Source organism: Falco punctatus, assembly GCF_963210335.1.
Source record: "Falco punctatus genome assembly, chromosome: 6".
In the NCBI taxonomy this organism is placed as follows: domain Eukaryota; kingdom Metazoa; phylum Chordata; class Aves; order Falconiformes; family Falconidae; genus Falco; species Falco punctatus.
In genome coordinates, this window is record NC_137585.1 from 17,448,967 (window position 1) to 17,473,873 (window position 24,907).

The 24,907-nt window shown below is 42.7% G+C and overlaps 1 protein-coding gene across 2 annotated transcripts in view; it reads right to left on the bottom strand.

Moving 5' to 3' along the window:
- Positions 1-23,052, bottom strand: part of RASSF8 (Ras association domain family member 8) — a 111,343-nt gene extending 88,291 nt beyond the window's left edge. For both annotated transcript variants that reach the window (XM_080392879.1, XM_080392880.1), the window contains exon 1: positions 42-23,052. The gene's annotated coding sequence lies outside the window, so the exon portion shown is untranslated. The remainder of the gene's footprint in view (positions 1-41) is intronic.
- Between the last annotated feature and the right edge of the window lie 1,855 nt (positions 23,053-24,907).

A 24,907-nucleotide genomic window follows, 5' to 3' on the forward strand; every position in this document is an offset into this window, starting at 1 on the left:
CCGGCGGGACGAGACCGCGCCGGAGTTGGCCGCGCACTTACCGCTCCGCCGGCGGCGCCCGGGCGCCCGTCCCGCGGCGGCTCCGCGGGCAGCGCCAACGGCCCCAACGGCCGCCGGCTCCGCCTCGCCCCGCGGGGGGCGGCGCGGCCGGATCGCGGCGCAGCGCCCGGGGGGTCGGCCCGGCCCTCCGGGGCGCCCCGCTCCTCCCCGCCCCGGCCCCGCCGAGCCGCCGCCTCTCGCCCGGCCGCGCGTGGGTGTCCTCCGCCCGGAGCGGCCGCCCCCGCCTCCTTCCTGCCTCTCCCTCGCTTGCCTTCACCGGGAGAGACATGTAACGGAACTGGGACGCCAGCACGGCATTGTGGGAGCTCTTAAAGCCGCAGCCGCCCGCTGCCCCCCGCCGCCAGCGCCGCCGCTGCTCCCCGCCGCCGGCCCGGGCGAGGGCGCGTCCGCGCCGAGTCCTTCCCCCGCCGCGGGCGGGCTGCGGGGCGGGCGGCGGCGGCCTTTTAAAGGAGAGGCGTTACTGCCGCGCCTGAAAATAACCCCCGGCGGAGTCCCGGGGACCGGCCGACCGAGCGTGTGGGGGCAACGGGAGTTGGGGGCGGCCGCGGGGCCGCCGCACCCGCACGGACTCCCCCTGCGCCGCGGCGGGCAGCCCGCACCCCGGGTGGGCGGGAGGGAGCCGGGGTCCCGCCGGAGGGGCTGCCGGAGCCGGGGGGAGCGCCAGTCCCCAGGGGGGAGGCGAGCGGGAGCCCTGCCGGGGGCAGGCGTGGGTTGGGGCTTTTTGTTTTCCCTGAGATTTTTCTATTGTTTCTGGAAGAAGCAGGAATGCCTTTGGTGCTTATTTTAAATGAAATGTGGAAAGCCGGCAGTCAGTGTTTTCTATTGTTTCTGCTTTGGATTTTGATGATGGAAAATTCTCTGGGGAGGGGGAAAAAACCCAACAACCCTCAGAACAGCAAAGACTTAAGCAAAGGGCTATTATGGGCAGAAAGTTTTGAATAAGAAGTTTTAATCAGCTTTGTGTTTATGCAACTTGGAATAGGAAGATTGGCCGTTTCTAAAAAACAAACCCAATCTATTTGAAAATAAACTTCAGGACTGTGATTCACAAAAATTTTTTGCTGCCTACAAACGTTCACAGCGGCAGCGGCGGCTCCTTCCCAGCTTCTTGCTGGGCCCGTGGCATTTTCCAAACTGCCTGTGCACCATGATCAGGGACCAGGACGTGCTGGTCAAGGAGTCATCAAGGGAACTTTCAGAACTTTTTTTTGTTGTCACCATTTTAATAATATGCCGCTATCATTTCTCTTGTGGGGTTTTGAGTGTAGCACACTTTCTCTCCCCCTTTTTTTTTTTCTTTCCGGTCCTGATCCTTTAGATGAGAGCAGGATTTTGCTTCCATGTGACTCTGCGTTGATGCCACATAGACAACATATTCAAGAGCATACATGTGCTTCAATTTCAATGCAAGCATATAAATATTTGCAAAATTGGGGTTTGTGGATGTTTCTACAAATATTTCTAGCAGGTCTTCCTTCATGGCTTTATACCCCTGAGCATATTTTTCATAAGCATATCTGGCAAGATGTAAAGTTCTTGCTGAGGAAGTGTTCTGGACACAGAAGGATGTAGCTTCTGGTTCCAATCCCCGTCTAACACCTTTTAATGCTCTTTTAGACAGGAAGAGGTGCTGAGCAGTCTGTGAGAATGACCTTGGGTACAGCATGAAATTAGGCATGGATGGGAAGAAATGGCAAAGATCGGGTGAATCTGTTGGGGAGCACATCATTTACATGGTCAGCTACACATGCACACCTTCACCTTAAGAAATACTGGAGGGGTATCTCTGGGAGAAAGGAATGGTGCTGATGACCAGTTCTCCTGCAACCTACTGGACGAGATTTGTTTGCACTAAGTATTTTTGTACTACGATGTTCAAGAGTGTCAGCAGGAGCACTTAAAGCAGGAAAAAGGGATGTGTTTTCCAGGTAGATTGATTGTTGCAAATATTTAACCAAATATTCCCATAAAGATCCCAGGAAGTACTGTGCTGAGAATACCACTGCTTCCTTTTTTCATGGAGCCTGTAAACACAAGAGGAGCTATAAAACTCATGAAAGATCTTTTCCCAAAATCCAGGCTTCTCAGGGACTATCATGAAGTGAGTGACCTGGAAAATTATTGAAACTATATGACCTGGGAAATTATTGTTAGAAGCAGAAAAGCCTTTTTCAAAGAGTTAATGGTTTACTGAAAACAAGTACTTGATAAGTCATTGAGTTTGTATTGTTTACCACTGCAGGTGTTCAGCAGAACTGGGGGGCAGAACATCAAACATGCATTTTCTATTGAAAGCTAGCTTGCCAATTAGTTTCTCAAACCCAATAATTTTTATACACTTGCCATATATTCTTCTGTGAGAAAGTTTACATTACTGAATGAAAATCACCCTTTTATAGAGGAGAAATTCATGGCCACAATTAAGAGATTTCTGGATGTTCAGAACACGCATAACAAGCTGTAAAACGTTTATGCTCAGTATTGGTGTGGTATTTCACTTGCTGGCTGTGACAGAGCTTTTGTAGCTAGAAAAGAGCACTGGCATTTTTAATATTCTGATGTCTTCTTTTTCCTGTTTCCCTTTTGTAATGTAGTTATGAAGGCACTGAAGATCACAAATTTCTGCTGCTTCAAAAGAATGTTCATGGAATTTTCAGAGTAATTTTTGCACAGTTTGATATGTCAGTATGTCCAGGGAGGGCATCAAATACATTTTCAGGAGTGATTTTTTCACATCAAAAATGGAACTCTTTGGGAAGGTGAGGTGATCGCAAAAAGAGAAAATCAAATCTCTGTATTGCTGAGATTACAAAGACATGTAAAATGTGACCAAGGCTATCTCCAACAGGGAAGAAGACAATGGTAATTTTAAAATATGGGGGGGAAAAATTAGGCTCAAATTCAGTCATAAAATAGGACCAAATTTGTAGTAATACCTACCCTAGGTAACACAGCAGCCTTGTCACGCTCTAAGCTATATTGCAAGATGACTTGTTTCCCCAGAAAATTGGTTAGGAAGATACACTAAGGAGCGATGCTAAATAGTACCAGTCAAGGACATGACTTTGTGCCATTGTAGGATGCCTTTGCTACGACAGTTCCTCACTCTTGGTGCCCACCCCAGTCACTTCCTAACTTAAATTATATGTAATCCTAAATACTTGTGTTTCATTCACCTTCAGTCAATCCTTCCTTCGCACGTTACTGGAGAAGGCTTGGGACTCTAACTCAGTGAAACATTTAAGCACATTCTTACATTTATGTGGAAATCTTGAGGATCTAGCCAGCGATTTTTTAAGATCTGTATCACTAATTGATGTTTTGGGAGGCAGATATCCCATAAAGATCCTGCTTGATTTTTGCCAAAGAGATAATTAAGGTATCACAGGAAAGGAGTAAGATGCCTTTGTGATGTTAGCTCTGTGTTGCACACGGAATTCCTTACACCACACAGCTGCAAACACACACATAGTCTTACACATATGTTCTTAATGAGGAGAAAAAGGAGAAAATAGGGCCACATGCCTTTTGGTTATGTAAGTTTTCCAAGAATTATGCCTTTTTGTCCAAAACCAGGAAGAGAATGTTTTTGAGGTTCCTTAATTTCCTCCTCTCCTGGAGCTGTCTTCAGCTAGTGCTGCCCTTTCCACTGTCATTTCACCTTGAGAAATCCAGTGTCTCAGCGGGCTCTTTAAAGTTAATCCAGACTATAAAGTCAGGCTCATTGAGAACAGAAGCAGCTCTATGTGACCAGTTACAAGTTATCAACACAGCTTTCAGTATCATGTATTTGCAGTAAACTCTTCATGGTCAGAATAAAACAGCTCTGTCTCTGCAAACGCTTTCTTGAGAAAAATAAAGTAGATCTGGATTCAGCAAATTATTTAACTGCGTACATATATTTAAGCATGTGAATGGTCTCAATGGGACCACTTGCATGATCAAAGTTATGCATGTGCTTAAGTATGTTGTTGAATTTGGTCCATAGCAAATAAATCTGAACTGATACTCAACAAGCAGAAAAACAAGCTAATTTGGAGTAGGGTTAATTTATGTCCTGCCGTGTATTTGCTTAACCGTAAAATGAGCATTTCAAGAGGCTGTTTTTTTTAAAAAAGAGCTGCTGTCTGAAATTCAGGGGAAGCAAACAAACATCAGATTAGAATTTAAGCGCATTCTTCAAGCTCTTTCTTCATGGTTTTGTTATTCTCTTCAGTTAATATTTATTTCTTGGAGCCTGAAGAACAATAATTCCTGGTTGTTTCTCCTCTTGATTTTCTGGATCTTGCCTTGTTATTTGCTATTTACTGAGTATGAGTGAGATGCTGTGTTTGATAGACAGAAAAATGCAATGTCTATCTTAAAATGGTTCAAATCCAAAAAACTGATATTCCAAGAAGTGAAATATGTTCAGTTTTCATTTCACACAGCAGATTCTGGATGCTCCCAGACACTTGCAGATTCCAAGACTCAGTTCCATGGAAGAAGTCCAAATTAGCTCAAACAAACAAACAAAAACATGCCAACCAAATTCCTTCCCCTTCTTCCTCACCTGGCCACGTATATTAACTAGCATTAACTTGGGGAACTATCTTTGAATAAGTAACCAGCGTGATCCTATATTCTTATTTTTGTTGTCCGTACCAGCAATAATAATACCTGGTTCCAGACTAAGCACAGTTTGAATATATTTGGGAATAGTTACAGTTCTGGCAGACAAGATATTTATTACTCATGAGCGTGGCTTTTCTGTTTAATGCACAGGAATGGTAATCGGGGAAGCCTGGTTCTTTCTGTTAATCAGTAAGTGGCTCTTTTCCTGTGTTATTCTTTGATTAATAAGAAGTCATCTCCTTCCTTCAGAGAGAGCTCAGTTCACTCAAATTAGAGGAATATGGTGAAATCCTGCGGGGGGGATGGTGGAGAGTGGTGCAGGGTTCAGAGCAGTCAAACATTGCAAGCAGACCTCACTCCTGTACATTATCCGTAAGATTATAAGATCCAGAGGAATACCTATGAACCAGGTTTTAAAGTTTTCACTGGCCTGTTTAAATGAATAGTTATCTGGCATGGTCTGTTGTAAACCATAATTTTAAAAGTATCTTTCTTAAAGTTCTTCCATAGATCATTGCACAAGAGTGGTGGATTTCATTAGAAAAAAGTAAGTTTGTAGTTGTCCTAGTTACAAAAAAAAAAGCAAGAAAGGTGTGAACCCTAACAGTTCCAAAACCAAAATGCAAGTAAGAGGAAATCTAAATGTCATATCTTATGGGGGGAGAAGTTACAAATATTAGTCTTTAGACATTTAGTTTTAACGTGAATAACAACAAAATGTTTTGGCTATTAAGTTTTATGCATGTACTTTGCATTATCTTTTTGCCAAATCCTGGGAAGAAGTATCAGGATAATCTCAAGCAATTTAGAAGAGAGAAAATTACTTACCATAGCTCTGATAAAGTATGGGCAGATACCAGCTAAAACAAATAAACACCCCTATGGGAACTTGCATCCGTCTTCCTTAGAGAAGCTGAATGGTGACAATACCGCTATGCTAACCAAGCACTGAGAAACCATCTGAAGATCAAGCAACTTAAAATGAGTCTTCTGTTGAAGAGTTGGTTTAATATAGAAAAAAATTCATACCTTTTAAAAAAATCCAATGATGGGGGCAAAAATAGTTGACTGAACTTAGGAATGAATGACAAGAAAAATATTTTAGTTTGGAAATCTGGAAACGTGCCGTTGAAACAGGTATGATACTTATTGTAGGAGCTAATTTGCCTGGCATCTGGAAATCTGTGCTCTTCTCTGATCAAGGTCATTTAGGCAAGAATATTCTTTTATAATACACAGAAAGGTTGTAAAACCTTTGTGATACTGATGTTTGTTTGGGGTTTTTTACTGTAAAACATAGAGGAATTCCCTCTCTTTCCAGGTCTGCTACAAAGCTTTAAAATGCTAGGATGTCCCTCCATGAAGCTCACAAACCAGCAATATTTGAAGGGCTTATCATGGTACTATTGCTTATGATTTAGCACAATTATAATTTCCAGTGTAAGACATGGCTCTATGAGCAATATATTTAAATATATTTAAATACATTTATAGCTTATTCACTTTCAGTTTATAAATCACAGTTTTGTTATTCTTCCGTAAAGCTAGCAGAAGTATGCCAAAAGACATGCCTACTTTTTTATTATGCACAGATTTCTATCATGCACATAAAAAGAAATACTAAACCCCTTTCATATTTTGCCCTTGTCAAATTCTAAAATCCCTATTTTTCCTAACGCACAGTACTTCATCTCCATTGAAAATGATGGGAATTACCTGTCCCCTGAAGCAGCAAAATCAAGTCTATTATACTTTAAAATACAAAGAGTGCAAAATTTCAAAAACACTTCAGTAATTCCAGAGCTTAAGCCCCATTTTCATAAGTAAGTTAGGGCCAGATTTCCAAGGCTTTTGGAAAATGCAAATAGATGCCTAGAGGGCTTTCAAAAGCACACATCAAAATGGAGAAGGAAAAAAAAAAAGCAGAACAAAGTATTTCTGCTGAGGTTTCCATACTAAGAAGGTTGCATGGGAAAAAGTAAGTGTTTTTTGCTTCTCATGGATTTTTGGAAAAGCTTGGGAATAAACACTAAAACATCACTGTACAACAGATCTTCAAAGCTTTGTAACGGAAGTTTTAGGTCATCCTAGCAAATCTGTTGCAGCAAAAACTAGTGCTTTGCTTTGCAAGATCTGTATTTAATGTGAATTCAGCAGATTAGTATCTTTGTTGAAAATGGTTTCCCTGTTGTTTTGTAAGGTTTTTCTCAGTTTCATTCCTTGCTTTTGTGGTCCATCAGTTGGGAAACATGAGAGGGGAAGATACATGCTTTCAACAAAGGACTAATTTCCTGATCCTTATGACCTGAGCGCACCAAGCTTCCCGACAGAGAAACAAATTGGATGACTATTTTAGGACAATTGGGTAGTTTGATGCCTTACAAGTAAGTTATTGGAAATCAGAACTGTGAAAAGCTCTTTCCTGGCTTTACCTGTAGTTGCCTCTCATCGAGCACATTGTTTTTGAGAGGTTTCATTTTTTGTGTGCTCCAGACAGAACTGAAAAAGAGCAAAGAGAATAGCAAGTGCAGGTTTGTGAGAAGGTTTCAGATATGTACATTATAAACTGGTTGTTATTTGGGTTAAAATTTCCTTCCTGCTGCCTTTCTTGTCCCTTCTCCTCTTCCTTTTACATGGTGTCTTTTTATGTTCAAAATCTTCAAGTCTTGTGTGCCTGTGTGAGGCTCCATCCACAATCACACATGTATTTACAGATCTGTGCATGTCCTCTCTGGTTTAGGGTTTTCTGAGTTAAACTTTTAAGGGCATGTACCTTGGCTTCTAGTTTACTGGTGGATCAAGGTGGGAGATTCTCGCTATTGGTTCGTGCCTTGTGTTTTTCCCCCAGCTCATAAATCTTGCTGATTTGTTGTGCAACACCTTCATTCCTTGTCCTCCTTGGGGCAATGTACACTGGGAGCACTGATGGATCTGATCAGTCAGTCAGTAGCATGTGGAGTCACAATGTAGAAGAGGCTGGGGGGGACAGGGTGCTGCCTGGCAGGGTCCCCAAGGTGCTCCATGAGGATGTTTCACAGTGCAACCCTCCCTTCTAATGCCAGTCACTGGCTGGCCAGGTGGCCTGACACAGCCACCTGGTTGTACCTTCACATAACCCATGTCTGGGCTTGATGTTTCCTGGCCCAGGAGAGAGTAGAGAGCTCTGCCGATAGCTATCAAATGGGCTGCCAGGGATAATGAAACCTAAAGCTGTTGCGGCGACTTTCACTTGAGCAGACCCGATGATTTTGGAGGCTGTAAGTGAGGTAAAGCCTTCATGTGCTTTGGGGTTCATAATAGTTTTACAGGTGGGTGGGAGCTATACCGAGGAGTTGAGCAGCCCAGTTCTATAGAAAAGGGCACAGATCCAGGTTTCTTTTTGATCAAGTGCTTGAAAATACCATTGGACTGGTTAAAAATCACTCAGATAGTCAGTAGCCAAGCTTGGCAGCTCAGCGTCAGGCTCTGAAATCGTGTGCTCTCACCACTCGACAGCATGGAGCTGCTCTGCAGTCAGAGGAACTCTGCAGCCCGAGTTACAGCTCCAGACACAACCGAAGGCCAATGCCCAGCGAAACTCTGCTCGACTGCACAGAGGTACCTCTGAAGAAGCAGACGGGCACCTCTTCACCTCTTCCCACAGGCTGTTTTCTGCACAGCCAATGCTCGGTCTCATGAGAGCGTAAGAAAGGTGCTTTTCCCAGCATCCCGATGTCAGGGAGAAAGCCTCACCCAGGCTACCTGAAGACTAGGTGATGGATACACTCACAGGAGTAACTGAAGCACAGTAGAGAGATACCCAGGCCGTTACAGAACAGCTGTAAGAGTGGTGTTGTAAGGTCAGGTCTGACCTGAGATCAGGGCAAGCCAATTCACCTTTCTGGGAAATAAGCTGAATGCAATGTACTGTTTTCTGTACTAGGGGAGTATTTTAGAGCAGTTATTTAAAAATGCTGCTCTTTTGCTGAATAGTAAGTCCATCCTGGCCCAGCCAGTTCCCTTTTTGCAGTTCCACAAAACCACATAATGTTGTAATAGGGAAGGACTGGTGAGCTGCACAGAGCTATCAGAAAGGAGGTTGTTGCTGCTTATATTCCATCATGGTGGTTGTTACCTGAATGCCCACCTAAGGTCCCTTTGTGATAAGGACTCTACGCTGCTACTGCAAAGAGGTAGGGCTTCATCTTACAGAGTATGCAGGTCCTTTGGGGCATTCCTAAAAGAAGGAAGAGCAGAGACCTGGTAGGAGGGAACTCTTTTTCTGAGACTGTCTGCTCGTGGTTAAAGGCAAGTGACACCTCCTTAACATAAATCCACAAGAGAGCTCAGATCTACAATATTTTTTTTCAAGAAAAAGTATCATGCTCATATATGAAAATACAACTACAAAACCTCTTAGAATGTTCGTACACATAACTGTAATGCCTGGAGAAGGGTAATTTCAATTTTGGGTCCAGGGCCACATTTTCAGCATTTCTGCAAAAAGACCTATAGCTATTTATACTAAATGAGGATCTGGTGTATAATTTTCTATACCAAGTAAAAATGAGCACTGGTTTTAATTTTTTCCCCACTGCTCCTCATAGGCTGAAGCACAACCCTCCAGTGAACAGAATGATGAATATTCCAATGTCCTGAACATGATGGATTCTAATTTCTTATTAGAGGAAGCAGAGGAAGAAAGAAAGTAATAGCTTTAGAGAGAATGGCTCTGTTTGTTTTTTTTCAAGTACCTACATTTGCCTGGTAGTCTGCTACGTAAGTGCATTTCCTTGAAATCTGATTATTGATGTACCTTTTTTTTTAATTATATCTCTTATGTCAGACAGACCACCAATGTAGCTCCTCAAGAGAGAGTGAAAGGGGCGTAAAAGCAGAAAAAGAGCTGTAATGCTAAATGGCAGGGAAAAAAATAGTATGAAGTATAGGTGGTCAAAACCCAGCAAAATAGTTTTGTTAAATTATTGATGTTTTTCTAAAGAACTCAGCTGTAAAGGGAATCTGTTATGTGACAGGGCAGAAATTTCCAACACAAAGACATCATGTCATTTGTGCACTAAAACTTTCTATTGAAACTTAAGCACAGGAGGTGTAAGTAATGCAAACACAGCCCTCTGACACTATACTGAATCAGTACTGGATGTATTCTTCTTCATTGCTGTAAAATCACAGCTCCCAGCTGCTTTCAAAGGTCTGGTCAGTAAGCAAAGGCAAACAGTCTACCAAGCAAGAAAGCAGTGAACACGCAGCAAATTGATTTAGGCCAAATTTTATTCTTTCAAGCAATAGCAGGTAACCTTTAAGCTCTCTGTTTTTCTGACCTGTCCCTGACTTCTGCTGTTTGTTTGCTTTTTCATGTCACTTGGTTTGTGTCATGTCTAAATAAAAAGATGGAATGATCATTTCTTGATTCTTTTTTTTTCTTGGTCAATTTTGTTTTCTATGAGCTGTACTTACAGACGGCAGTTACAAGGATCATAATACTAAGGAAAGCTGGAAAACAGAAGGTCTTGAATAAGATTGACATTTTTTTTAGGTATTGTGGCAGAAAAGGGTTTCTCAACTAATTAGCTGGCCTTTCAACCAAAGAGAGGAACAAAGGAAGAGTCAAGCTGCTATAAGATAATAATTCTGTTTATCTGTGCTGTGCAAACACTGCTTGTAAAGTAATGATAAGCCCTTTGCACTTAGATAATGTGGCTGATCCAGACATCTCTCTGAGATGCTGTGCAGATCTCCCAATTCAAAAGAGGCTTTTGCCTAGATTCAGGTAGGAAACAGTTTCCCAGATGGTCCAGTGAATATTTTAGAAATGTCAACAAATTTCTTCTCCTACAGTCTAGTGAAACACATAACATGGGAATACTGGAATGTACATCCCCATTCTTCAGGAAAGGACAAGAGGAAGGCACATTAAAACTCCTTGCTCTTTTTGTTTCAGAGCAGGAATGCCAGCCAGGGTCTTTTTGACTCTGCCTATGGTCTGTCTGCAGGGGTGCAGTTAGTTCCCTCTCACCTCAGCCTACCGTGATTTCCCTTCCAGGAAAGTGGGCTGGCTCCCATCAGTGAGAGGAGCATCAAGGGGCCGATGCTCTGTTTTGCTTCTGCGCTTTGAGCAAGGACGGTTTAATCTTGCTCTGAATCCCCACCATTTGTCTTCTCGCTGTCTTTGGGGTTCTCTGCCTTTAAGCATGCCACACCTGAGGAGCACTGGCATAAGCTGTGTTGAAACACACACTTTTAGGTTGACTAATAGACATTTTCTGACACCAACCCTCACCCCCCTCAGAATCCTTCCTGTTCATCAATACCTTCTTGGCTGCTCCATCTCAGCTTCCTTACACAGGCTGGCATCGGCACTGAAATCAGAGGCACTTGGGGTGAGCAAGAATGGTTCTTGCAGGCTGCAGAATGAAGGAAAGCGATAATAGTGCCTTGTTACTTGGAACAGATAAAGAGAGACAGGCTGACTATAAGGCAATTTGGTTGAGACAGACTTTTGTTTCTTCATAGCGAGGGTTATAAAGATGATCCTGTTTGTTATTTACCAGTTATGCCCTGCTGTGAAACTGCTTTTGTTTTCTGAGGGCTTTTTTTTTCATCTAAAAGCACTCTTCTTAAAACAATGTTCCCATCCCTGTTTCACACCAAACTTTTGGGGAAAGTTTGGCAAAGTCATACACCTATTTATGCCTAGCACTGTGTGAATATTTCATCTTTCACAAGCCGTGCCAAAAAAGACTCACCCTGAAAACAAGGATCTAAATAATTTTGGGACAAATGAGGGGTGTTTTTCTTTTTTCCAGTATGCAGTGTTTGCAAACTTCAAAGGAATAATAACAACCTTGAAAAAAATTACAAAACCAAACATTGCTTTGAAAAATCAATGCTTTATGTCAGAAATGCTACAATGAAGCATCCTGGATAGTTTTGATTTTTTTAATTATTTTTTTTTCCTCAGCACAAGAAATTTGTAGATACCCACAAGACCCAGGGTCATCAAGACTAGCCTGGCATCTCTTCCATGAAAAAGAATGGAGTGTAAAGAGTCCTCAGGAGAGCCTCATTTCATGTGTGGTACTATGGGCTTCCACTGACAGAGAGGACAGGCTGCATATCTGAACAAGTATTCCTTTTTAATTTGTTTTCTCACAGTCACTATTTGCTTTCCAAGTGGGTGAAAGAGTGCTGCTATTGATCATCCCATGGGAGATGCCCACACAGACACACTACAACCCAAGCGTGCCTCAGAGCAGGGCTGTTGTCTCTGTGAGGCCTTGCTCCATGTTCTGTGGTTCATTGCCCCAGACATTCCCCTGCTTTGTGGCCCCTTGGACCAGGTACAGCCCACCGGGAGATCGTACATCAGGTCAAACAGCTATGGGTGGCATGGTCCCAAGGAAGATGAGAAGCCAGGGACCAGGTGTAAATGTGTGAGAGAAGCCAAGGGCTGAGGGATGTGAAGTAGTGGCCTGTTCTGTGAGTGTGACACTTGATAGGCCTCATTATCTGAGGGCTAAGACAGTGTGTGATTATCACGTTGGCCTTCAGAAAAGGAAAGGGACACTTTTACCTGCTCTACTTTTTCTTCAAGGTTTATCAGTAGTTTCAGAGCCCAAGCATGTGATGATTTTTCTGTTACATGGCAGGCTAACGCAGGGCATCAGCTGGGATGTCAAGGAAATGTTTTTCACTCAGTATTGTCAAAAATCCTAGAGTGTCAGCAAAACCCTGTGCTTTCTGCTGAGTGAATTTGTATGCTTCTGTCTTCCTAATTTGTGTAGACACAGAAATCCCCCAGCCCAGCGTTAGTGTTGAGAGAAAATATCTCCTTTCCTCTGGTACTGGCAAGGTCTGCTGGTACAGTCAGGTACCCTTTGTGTCTGCCTTGTGCACGCACCCGTTGTGACCTTACCTCCATGTAACAGAGAAATCCCTCTGTGTCACAGCTACGACACAGGAAACTAGTGTGAGTGTCAGGCAGCTCCGGCCAAATGATTTCTGACTAGAGTCCCTAAAGAAAACTCCACACATCTGTAATATATTTATGGCTCCGCTTACTCATTTCTCCTCCCTGTGGTCTCTTTTAATGAAGGGTATGAAAAATTAAACTCCTTCGTAGACTCTAGCAAACTAAACAGACCTAACAAATGAATGGTAAGTTCCTCAAACAACGTTATACCAGTTACTGGTTGACAAATTTACTTCGACACACGGAATGGAATCTGTTGCAAGTTTGCTGCAACGCGTAACACACTCAGGGCCAAACGGTGCCAGAAGCGGGACTCACGTGAATCCCACGCTATGACTGAGGGCAGTTTTATGGCTCTTAGATGGGCAGTGCTGTTAGTGCAGCAGTAAGAATGGCTAAGTGAATTTACAGCACCTAACTCCTAAACTACATTTTTTAACTACATAGCAGCAAAATAGACCAGAGAGGGGATGTGAACCCAAACACCCCTTACGGTGTATGAAGCAATGAAAGAGGAAGGTTGGAACTGTTGTTCTCTATGCTGTATCTTTAAAAAATGTAAATCTCCTATAAGCTGGAAGCAGACCATTCAGTCATTTCAAGGTGGATAAACTACAATACACAGTGCAATTTACATAAGACCTATCTTTGGTTAAATTCTTTTAAAAGGATACCATCAATTTAAAGATTACATTTTCCTGGGTCATTAAAGTTAGGCACATACTAATTTATTAAATGGTAATGTATTATATCTAGGAAGAGATAATATCTGCCAGAAATTCCAGGGAGGCTTTAGAGGTCTTGCTGTGATGAGTCAAGCTGATAATGGCATACGGTGAGACAGCTGCATTAATGGAGCTGCCTGTTCATCAAGGAAAAGGGGTGCAGTGCAGCGGCAATAATTGTTTGGGAAGGTAGCATGGAGGGACACAGCAGTGGAGCCTACACAGATAAAAGGAAATGCATCAAACCTTATGTGCTGGGTAGCATTGCAACACATCACAGAAGCAGCCGCTAACTTCACTTAGCATGTGCCAAATACTGTCCAGACGTGTGCAAATAAAAAGCTCCTGTACTGAAGAGCTTTCACAAGCACCACGTGCAAAAAGCCAGTGTGGATGCCCCATCAAGTAACTAGCCTGTCAGGAGATTTGAGGAAGGCTTGCAATGTAGATAACCCTTTCCTAAGTTATCTCTTGGTAGATGTTTGCAGTTAAAATGACCATGTGGGAATACAAAGGTGCCCAAATCACAGTGGCTGTGGTGGAGGGACCATGGTCATCTTCTCAGCTCGCGTGACATCAGCAAAGAAAACGTGAGCAGCAATTTCAGAAGTCAAACCTGAAGGCTACAGAAACTCCATCAGTGAGAGAACAAGCCACTGAGGCTAATACTTGGCTGGGGAGTGAGACACTTCGGTGTAACAGGCACTGGAGGAACAACATGCTGGAAAGCAGCATCAGCAGCAAAGTGGCAAGGTGACAGATGTGAACTGGAAGAAGGCTGGTCCCTCCGCTTTGCTCAGTGCACTGGGATTATCCGGGCTGGTCACTGCTTTCGCCGAGAAACTCCGAGAGCAGAGCTGTTAAACAGCAAGAGGAGGAGGGTAAAATCCCTGCTGGGATCAACGCTGAATTGCAGAGGTTGCTGCAGCAATACGGGAAGGACTGGATAGAGACGACCATGATGGAAAACCTGTGGGTAAGAATAAGGAGGAAAAACAAAGGCTGATAGTGTGAGACAAGCATCATAAGAGGCCCTGGAAGTTGGCTGGGGCTTGAACTGTGCCTCTGTGTCATCAAGGTTGTGTAAACAGGGAAGTTTCTGCCAGCATCTTGCTCCTGGGCTGGAGCTAGGAGCCGGAGGCTGGCAGAGATGGTATTGCTGTGAAGGCTGAGTTTCTTTTATGGCTGGGTAATCTGTACAACAACTTCCCTTACATGAATGCCAAACTAGGCTAGAAGGAGGGGGCTGAGACAAGGAATATGAAGAAAACGCACTTTATGCTGGAATTATTTTGCGAATTATTGCTGTTTAAGCCATTCCTAAGAATTTAGAAATAATGCCCTCAAAGTTCAGCATTAAGTGCCCTACCTGATGTCCACTGATTTGAGACTACAGATCATTTCCAGATCTTTGGCTCCTAACAGGCACCATCAGCACAAACCTTTTCCCCAAACATTCTGTTTTTAACCCCTGAGAGAGCCTAGGAAGCTGCAATATTATCTGCTTTTCCCTAACTCACAGGGAGTCATCACTGAGAGCTGGGATGCCATGGGGCCGGAAAGGCACATCCCAGAGGCCACAGCAAGGATATTTTCCTGCAAGACGTACTCTAGGCTCCATCATCCCATGGCATGAGTAACACACAGCCTCCTGCCCTGCTTAGGAGCAGGAGGAACAGGGAGGCAGGATTCAGGCAGCTAGCCAGCAGCAGCCCAGTGACAGACCCTGACTCAGAGTGTGAGCAACCTTGCCCTTCCTGTGGACGTTTCCTTGAAAGGAGTGATTTGGCCTTAGGCGTAGAAGCTGAAAAGGAACATCAAGAAATCGTTTGTATTCAGGAATTGTTTGCTTTCCTTTTGCACAGGTTTTTTTTTAAAGGATGAGCCTAATCATTTCACATGCTCATCTTCTGGTATTTAGCAATTTCTAATGTGTGAAAGACACATGGGAAAATTAATACTTACAGTTTCTGTATTGTAAGGTAGCTTTCAGAGGAACTGAATGTGTTTTCTTCAGTGTTATTGTAAAGAGATCTTTGGGGCTTTGAAACTGAAATCTCTTTTCCTTATTTCTGAAAAAAAATGCCTTCATTGCAAAGTTTTGATCTGAGCACAGAATCTGAATGTATTTTGGTCTGACTTGAGATGGAATTGTGGCTTAACTGAGGAACTTCAGCTTCACCTCTTCCCTAGTTTTCCCATTTGAATTATTGTTTCTCTTCCCGCAGAGCTTTATAAACATCCAAGCAAAAAGGCCTTGGAGAAGTATACTGTTATACAACTGCTAATCATTACTATTCTTCTATTGTATTTGGTGACGTAAGAAAGCCCTAGCCAGATTGCTTAAAATCTGAGGAAATGTCTGCAAGGCATCTTTGTGGTAACACAAGGGTGCAGATTCCATTCATCATTTCCTTGACAGTTGAACTAACTACTCCCAAGCCAAAAAAGATCACTGAAATCCTTTCCAGAAATATTAGCTGAAGGACAGGAGCAAGTCACTAAAAGCTCAGGCAGCCTGTATAACTGGAAATGCCAAGGCTTGCGGTCTATCGGGAAGGGGTCTGCAGAAGGTAATCAAAAAATACTAGCTTGCTATGCACAGGCTTAAATTCTATACACAGGGATTTACACCTCCACCGGAAAAAAAAAAAAAAAAAAAGAAAAAAAGTTCAGAGCTCTGCACATTGTACATAGTTGGAACCACTCATCCAGAAACTCTGGTTTGAACTTTCCGAAGTACCTGTGGGATTTAGAACAAATCCCGGTTAACTTCAGTAGAACTGGGGCCCTCACATCACTTAAATAATTGAAAGCTTGAGTCAGAATTGCCAGAAACATGTTTTTCAACCTTTCACAATTTGCAGCACCTTAAAATTTTTTTTCCAGTGGAAGTGTCAGTTCCTGTATAGTGATTTAATACTGCAGAATATAGGTTTGCTTTTCTTAGTTACCCTCTGCAGACCCCTTAAAAACACCCTTTGAACACACAGATTGCAGGTTAAAAATTGTAAGTTTGACATATCTCAAAATATTTATTGTTTTCTCTAAAGCCCTTTGTCCCAGCATCATTCAAACACTACACAAAAGGCCATGTCTAGTCTTTGTGTCCAGAAAATGCTGAAAAAATCAACTTTAAATGTTCCATATTTAAACTTTTTATTTGAAAGCCAATTTCATGAGTTTTTGAGCTCTAACTTACAATGTTTGATGTTGGTAATGATGTATTCCTGACTTTTTCCCGATATTACACTCCTTATGTTAGTCCTCTATACATTATAAGACAAATAATAAAAACCTATTTTTTTATTGAAAAATGGGGGGTTGGACCACCTCCCCCACTTGCTTCCTACCTTTGAGTACCTTAGAAAACTTGGGGAAGCAGTCTGGCCAGGACCATCAAAATATAAAATTATACAATTATATAGCAACATAAGCAAACTTCAGATCCATATCCATGCTTGCTTCTGGGACGTGGTCTCTTCTAGTGTATTTGAACTCATCTCTACTTTCTGTTGAAGCCTACAAAAATGACAACCTGAGGAGACCTGGGAGAGCCAGGAACAGGCCATCAAACACAGCTTTAAAGCTTGTATTACTCTTGGTACAAAAAGAACAATGGCCATAAGCGATTTGCTTTGTGTTTATAGCTTTTACCTTGGTATGTTGTTTGTCTCATAATAAACTTCTTGACTCACTAATCAGCCACTCAGAGGAGCTTTCTGAGCTGTGACTGGGGAAAAGATGAATGCGTCCAGTTTTGAAATTATGCAGTGATATGCTACTCTGCATATTATAACTACAGAATGATATATTAGCTAATAAAACACAACACAAAAAAGGCTTTGGACGGCACCCTGAGCAGTCAACGGGCTGCTGAGAAAATGTGAGGGAAGGATTTGGTGAGCTATGTGATGAAGGGAGGCACTCCAAGGCAAAGGCTGAAGGCATTAGCCTTGGTAAGGTCTGACAGGTAGTGGGACTCAATGGCCAAAGGGCTTTGGGATGAAAATTCTGTGCTTGATATGGTCGTAAGAGAAATAATCTTTGTAGGACCCTAAAGAGCACCAGATGAAAGTTATGATGATCTGTTTGACGTGAAGAGACAGAACACCTCAAAAAATCTGATCAAAATTGCAGTATATCCCAACTGGATACAATGGGAACTGAAAATCACAGGTCAAGAGTTGTCACTCCACCACAGACAGCTTGACCGCAACAAGCCTACTGTCACCATCTTTACACACTGCAGTTAGCACCTAATACCTAAGCAATAACAGGATTTTAGGGACTTGGGAAAGCAGCAAGACCCTTTCTGAAACAGAGTGGCACACAGGGGCTAGGAAACAAATGAGGGGCATTGCTTAGGTTTAATTTAACCTACATCCAGCCTGGAGGGAGTGCTCAAAAGAACTTGAGGTTCTTCTGGGTGTTGTGTCAGCTTTCTCCCTCAGCCCCAAACTTACCAAGTGTTGGTAGTGCCTGACCTGAAGAACTTGACCTGGCTGTTTGTCTGATGGTTTGGGTTGCTCAGTTTCATTTGGTTCGTTTCCTCTAAATAAAGCCTGAACTGAGGACATTACTAACTGGGGTGGCTGCAGTGTTCATTGTCTGGTTTGGTGGGCACAAAGGCAAACCTACATATACATTTTGGTGCTGGAATGAAATTTTTAATTGTTGCAGTTTGGAAAAACAGGGTTGTCCAAGGTTCAATATCTGAGGATATTAATAATATGTAACAGAGACTTTCAATTCTGAATCACAGATTAAAACCAACTCCAAATGAGGAAGAGTCCAAAGCTGCTGTTTCTTGGAAAATGCCTAGTAGCCTACATGAAGTTAGCTTAGCTTCTTCAGGTGAGGTCTGCCCCATGATTTGTACCAATTTGGTCACTTCTGAATGTGATTGAATCAATTGTAGTCCACAGCCATGCTGAGGTGTTCACAGCTGAAATGTGGCAATGTAAGCAGAACTGCTGGAACAGGTCATATGAGTACTTGTTTCATTGGTTCATTTGTTTCAGTAGTTAGTCCCATTGCTTAGTTCAAACAGCCTTTCATGGCCACTAAATTAAGGGAAATCTTGGGAACTTGTAGCTGACAGCAGTTTTGGGGTTAAATTTGCTTTTAAACCTTTGGGGGTTTGTCGTATGGCATAACAGTGTGACTAAACACAAACATTAAGCAAACAATTAAAATATGGTTTCTACTCTGAAAAGGTAATTTCTTAAGTGCCAGGAAAGGTCATAGCTACGCAGTCACTGAAACCTTTATCTGGCCCCTTGTTCACAGCTGCTCTGAACACATCTTTACTTTCATGGCTTTCTACTTTTTTTCTGCAGAAAAGCAATGGCCTCATTAAATAAACCTGACCAAACTGGTCCCCATTGCACATGCATTCTGTGTGTACTAAGGGTCACAAGGACAGAAATAAAAAGTTATTACCCTAATGAACCTTGTGATAGGCATAAAGAACATGAAGTAAGATTAAACACATTGAGAACTGTAGTTTTCTGAATTTCAAGCACCTATTTTTACACTAGATTAGCACTTCCCCTGCCCCTCCAAGTCTTGTTAACAGAGCGTCAGGTGGCTGTCCAGAGTGATCTGCAGCACGAGGGGGGCCCTCTTTCTGCTCAAGCATTTCTGCTATTTGAGTTTATGGAATTCCAGGAATGACTATGAACTTGACACTGGAGGGGCATGATGCACTTTGGAGCAGGTATTCGGTGACAGCAGAAACCCAGTGGACTCCTGATTTCCTCTCGAGGCTCCAGATGGGGATGTGCTTTAGTGGGCATAGTCTTCTACCTGTCTTTTTGAAGCATGCTCTTTCTAGCCTCTCCTGTTCATTCTACTAAGCAAAATGCTGCCTGTGCGTTCACCCATTATCTTGGGTGGGTTTTGCAAACCACATGGAGTTCCCAGGGGCTACAACTACACTTAGTAGTTAGATTTCAGGTAGGTTTGTTATAGCTGCAGGAATGGCAATGGAAACAGTGTATGCAGCACTTACATAACACCTAGTCCTGTCCCTTCCCCACCCCAGTTCTCCTCACTCAACTAGCCATCTTTCTTCTCTGGCATAGCCCCCTCCCCAGGCCATCGACATTCATCCCTACTGACCATTCTTCCTCGACTTCTCATCCAGTCTCAGCATCTTTTTTCTCCCCAAATCTCAGTCTCTTTGACAGCCAGACTCTGGTCCCACATCCTGACCCTCATGTCATGCCCAGCTTCCTTCTCGCTACCCCAGGCACCCATTCTCACCTCTGTAAACCTCAAGTTTCTGTCCTCTGCCTCAGGTACTGTATCACAGTCTAATCTCCTTCTCTTGTTCCCCGTCTTGCTTCTCACACCACAGTACAGTTCTGGAAACTTCCTTCTTCATGGGGTATGTTCAAGAGGAGAGAAATCCTGGGAAAGCAGGAGGGAAGGAGTGCCTGCTCTTTGCTTTGGTGCCCCATCCACAAGCTAGAGGAGCCAGAAATGCAACTAAAGTGAAAGCCCTGCTTGCCCCTAGGATGCCAGGTGCATAGTGCAGATGAGCTTTCATAAAGCTTTACAAAATCAAGCTGTGAAACTTTATTGAGGCTGAGTTTTACAAGCACAGGTTTGCTGATCTAACAGCTCGCTGTCAGCAAGTGTGAGATCTTTCTGCCTCCTCTTCCCAGGGGCCTGTGGCCACCATTTATCTTTCACCAGTGTTTGTATCCCTTGGATCTACCTCTGATCACTGGCAGAAAGCTAATACAGCCACTTTCTGTGGGATTAGTGAGCTGAGTTAGGGGAGCTCACAGAGGGTCCTGGTAAAAGTAAGAAGTGACATGGGGAGGGGACTGAGACAACCTGCCCAGGAGAAGGAACCAGGCAGGGACCTCCCCATTCTGTTAGCTTGGAGCCCCTCAGGAAGCTCAGCTGGTCACAGAGATGCAGTCCCTGCATCTGGTCAGATGGTGCCTGCAGTTTTTCAAAGCTTCGTAATGTGGTTAAATTGGAGCAGGCTTTCACAAAGGCAGATTCCATGTTTCTTTTTCAAAGGGTGAAGGCATTAAAGCCTCTCTGAGAAAGATTACCAGAATATTTTGACAAAGCAAAATAAACCTTAGCCCTGGTCTTAGAAGAGAAACTTCTGGGTAAGAGTTTCCTGTGTAATTCAGGTTTAGGTAAATATTCTGGGTGGAAATTTTAGCTAAAATATCTACTGTTCAGCAAATGCACCTAAGCAATCTTAACAATAGAGCTGCCAGCCCCACCTACAAGTGGTTTGCACCCTTTTGGCGAACAGATCTAAGATTGAATGGGTATAAGGCAAAGGCTGGAAAATGATGTTGTTCACTATTTCCCAATGAATCGCCAACATTTTTTTTTTAAACTTTGTAATAACAGATTTTTTTTGAACATGAGATGCTTTTCCTCAGAAAGTAGCATTATAATGAGGGAGGAGTGGAAATGCATGTGCTTTTCATCTGCACAGAATACAAAGAGACTATGTAATGTAAAGCAGACCTTAAAAAAGACAAATAAGCATGTTAAAGAAAAATGCTAGTAGAATAAATCTGGAGAAAAATGTTTCAAGTGCACATTGAAATTCTTTCGTATCATCTGAAGTATATGAGCTAGACAGAGAAAACTACGCCAAGAGTCACGGAAGGGCTGATAGATAGGCTCACACGCCCAGGACTGATAAACAAGTTTTGTGCAAATCTCTTTCATATTGTTTTGCTTTTCTTCTGATAAATATTTAAAAAGAGATTTGTCTTACCAGTATTACTTTAGTATGAGAAAGTGAAAAGAGCAGGGGTTTAATATTCATGGTTTTGAAAGAGCTTTACAAACTGTTTTGTTTTGCTTTGTTGTACTTTGTTTTATACAGTGTGCAGCCCGTATCACTGACAACTCCCACATAGCGTCTTTGCCACCCTTTGCTGCTGTGGTTACAAGCCGCTCACAAGTAGAAGTCTGAAAGATTAGGGCAGGTACCTTATGGTCTTCCAAGTTTCCCTGTTTTTTCTCCTATTGCCTCTCCCGGTCTGCAGAGCCCTGGAAACACGATACCCCAGGCCCCACCCTGCTGGTGGAAAGTTCATGGAAACCATCAATCAGAAATAGTTGCCTTTAGCAACCAACAACAAATCTGCCCGAATTAGCCACAAGGATGGAGATCGTGCAGTTACTACTATGCTGATGTTCAGCTGAGAATTCCTGGCATCAGGAAGACTTAACCTGTAGGAGCTTCCAGAGAGAAAGTAAGTATGAAGTAATGCCTGCAGGGTGTGGTAGAAGTCTCCTGCAGCTTGGCTGCACCCCAACCAGTGTCTCTTAGAGGAGAAAGAGACCCTAAGGCAGTTTGGAAACTAATGACCAGAGGGTTCCTCCTTTGAGCTGCCTGTCTCAGATCAGGGTGGAGAGGTGTGCTGAAAATGCCACCTGACAGCCTGTCTTGCAGTCCTCAGCAAGGTTTCTTCTGGTTGAAACATCTGCAAGAGTGGAAATGTCACAGCCAGCCTTTCTAATCGTCTGTATTATAGTATATTTTAATGTTATTATTGCTGAGTTGTTATGTAAAACCTTAAACACCTTAACAGGGAAGAGATATATATCTATTTCTAGTATAAGCATAGGGGTGTGTGCTATATGTATGTTTTGGTGTTGTTTTTTTTTTTTATTTGAGAAACCGTACCTGACTCTGGATACTCGTACCAGCTAGCCCTTAACGTGTGTGCAGTACCGACTGCAGTTTCGCCTAGGAACACCTGCCTCTTCACACCACAGTGAATAAGACAGCACAAGCTGCAAGACTACAGGAATGCACACAAAATTACATTCATTCGTAATCCTTATCCACGGACCAGTTGCTGCCTCCTTCAGAGAGGGTCTAAAAAAAGTGCAGCAGTTTCCTGAGGCTGGCTGTCAGCAGAGAGATTATGGATTCTGACTCTTCCAACCCAAAATGTTTTCCTAGGTCAGGGCAGTGTGGGTTTCAGCAGCTGCCCCTGTGCTAACACCTACGCCCTTGGGAACAGAAGGCTGAGAGGAAAAGAAGGGAAAATATGGACATATACTTCAAAATCGGCTCAGGTTTCAAGGGAGAAAAAGCCAAAGGATGATTTCTCTTCATTCCTTTCCTCCCCTGAGTGCCAGATGTGGGGAAGGAGCCTGTTGTGATGTTGGAGGGAGGCAGAGCTGTTGTTACGCAGATCCCAGCATCTCTGTTCAGTACAAGTCATCCTGCCTTTGGGGAAATTCAGCAATTTCAACACCATCTTTGGGATTTTCCAGAGGGCACAATCTACCAGTTAGTCATTCAGCCTGTTCTGCTAGTGCTCTTTTGAAAGAATCATGGCATTTTCAAAGAAGTCAGAGGTCATCGCTGGCTTGGCTTGACATTTACACTTGTATTTTTTATCAGGAGATGGGGAATGGCATTCCTTACCAGTAAACTTGAAAATGGTGATTTTTTTTTTCCTCTGAAGAGTTTTAGAGCTCACTTTCTCACACTTATTCATTATCTAAAAGTAATTCTCTCATTGATTCATTAGCAAAAACAATTGCATTACACTGTACCTTGTTATTGACATTCTTAGCAATATAAATACTGCTGCAAATAACTGCCTGCTTCTGCCAGACAATCAAATGCAAGAGCATATATTCATTCCATTGACAGAGCAATTAAGTTTTAATCCCCTCCCCCCCCCTTTTTTTTTTACACCTGTCTGAAAGATACAGGAATACCTGAAGTAAGAGGAACTCTGTAGGTTCTACTACTTGAGCATCTGGTCTATCATTTTGTAGGTCTGGGCACCAGCATCCTTCCGGAAATAGCAGGTGCTGCAAAGGCAAAAGTAGAAGGCAAAAGTAGCCTAAAATAAAATTCCCAGTTTTGCATTCTTTGGCCTTTCTTGTGATAGAATGGAGAATTTTTATTGTTTGTTTATTAGCAGTATTGTACACATGATCTCTTCTTTGGCACGTGTGTTCCTTAATGTGCCAATTAAAATAATTCAGTTACCTTTGGCCCTCTTGGTTTATTTAGACACTTCAAAGTACATCAGCATACAAACAGTAATAACCGATAAGGGAATAAAGTTATAAACAATCCTAATTTGTATTATGATGGGTACATCAAAAAGCTGCTTTTCCGTAATCTGCTTATTGCCTTTGTAATCCTCACACAAGCCCTCTGAAAACCTCCTTAGAGCATAAAGATAGAACAGAACCAAAGAGTGAGAAAAAAAGGGAAGCACATTTAATAACTGAGGAATATCTCATTTGAGCAAGGGCTAATTTATGAGCACACGAAGCTTTGTGTGGTTCCATGTAAAGGCTTCAAATATGGCTGGAATGGAGAAAACCAGTTGTATCTAGCAGATCTAGATTATACATCTAGCACCTAGACCTGGACTGGTCAGTTTCATGGACCTAGGGAAAACCTGAGCCTAGGACAGAGGGACTTTGCTGTAATATACAAGGAAACAGGCAGAGCTAGAGCAGCTTTAACCCTCCTATCCAATTCAGAAAACACCAATTCCACAACTGGTGCCCTAGTATTGAGAACTCATCTGTTTCTAGCATAAGTAAACATGGCTTTACTTCATGTGGGGGAACTTTGTCCCTATAATATAACCTAATTTTAGGGATAGTCCTCTAGGTAAATTCCATTATTTCAGCTCTATTTTCATCATAGTTTTAAGCCTAAAGTGAAGAAGCCTCTACAAATCTCTGTGAATTGAAGCTGCCATGTTTTGGACAGCCCAGTTTCAGTGCTGGTTTCTCCCAGATTTCTGCATGCTACACAGACCCTGGGACCGAGACTAGCAGGCAGATCCTGTTAGTTCTTTGAATGCCAATGTGCTAGATGAATGCCCAATGTATAAAAAAATGCTAGACATAAAGGGAAGTATAGATCCATACCTGTGACTTCCATTCAGATAGGTTTAAATACATTCTGAATTTATTCTCCTTTATTTTGGGACAATTATATTATTTTCTGGTATTTTCTGAATAAGTATGCATTGATAACCATTCATGTTGGGCTGCACACAGGTAGAGAGTCCAGCATGTTGTAGAGATGCTGAAGGCACTGCACACCCATTGTATAGAGGGTTTGTGCATGTACATAATTCTGATGCAATCAAGTGTAGGGCCCACTGGGAATGTGTTATAGACTGTATCTGTACATGCATAGTGACCAGCTATGCCACATAGTCAAATGTTAAGACTGTCTGGACAGAACATAAATACTGTTCAGACTCAGTTCCTGGAAAAGTAAAGAGATCCTAGGAATATATCTGAACTCCCCTTACATATGAGGTAAAATTTCTGGCTAGGAAATCTGGCCACATCCAGGAAATGCGGGCATAGGTATGGTAGTACTACCCAAATTGAGTTCCCATGGTGGGAAACTGATGCAAATAAAAGGGGATCAGGCTGACATGTATCTGTGTGCACAGAAACACACAATGCAATAAACATTCCTTGCTCAGTACTATTGCTCCTAGTAGTAAATCCACACCCGGCAGGGATGGAAGAAGGA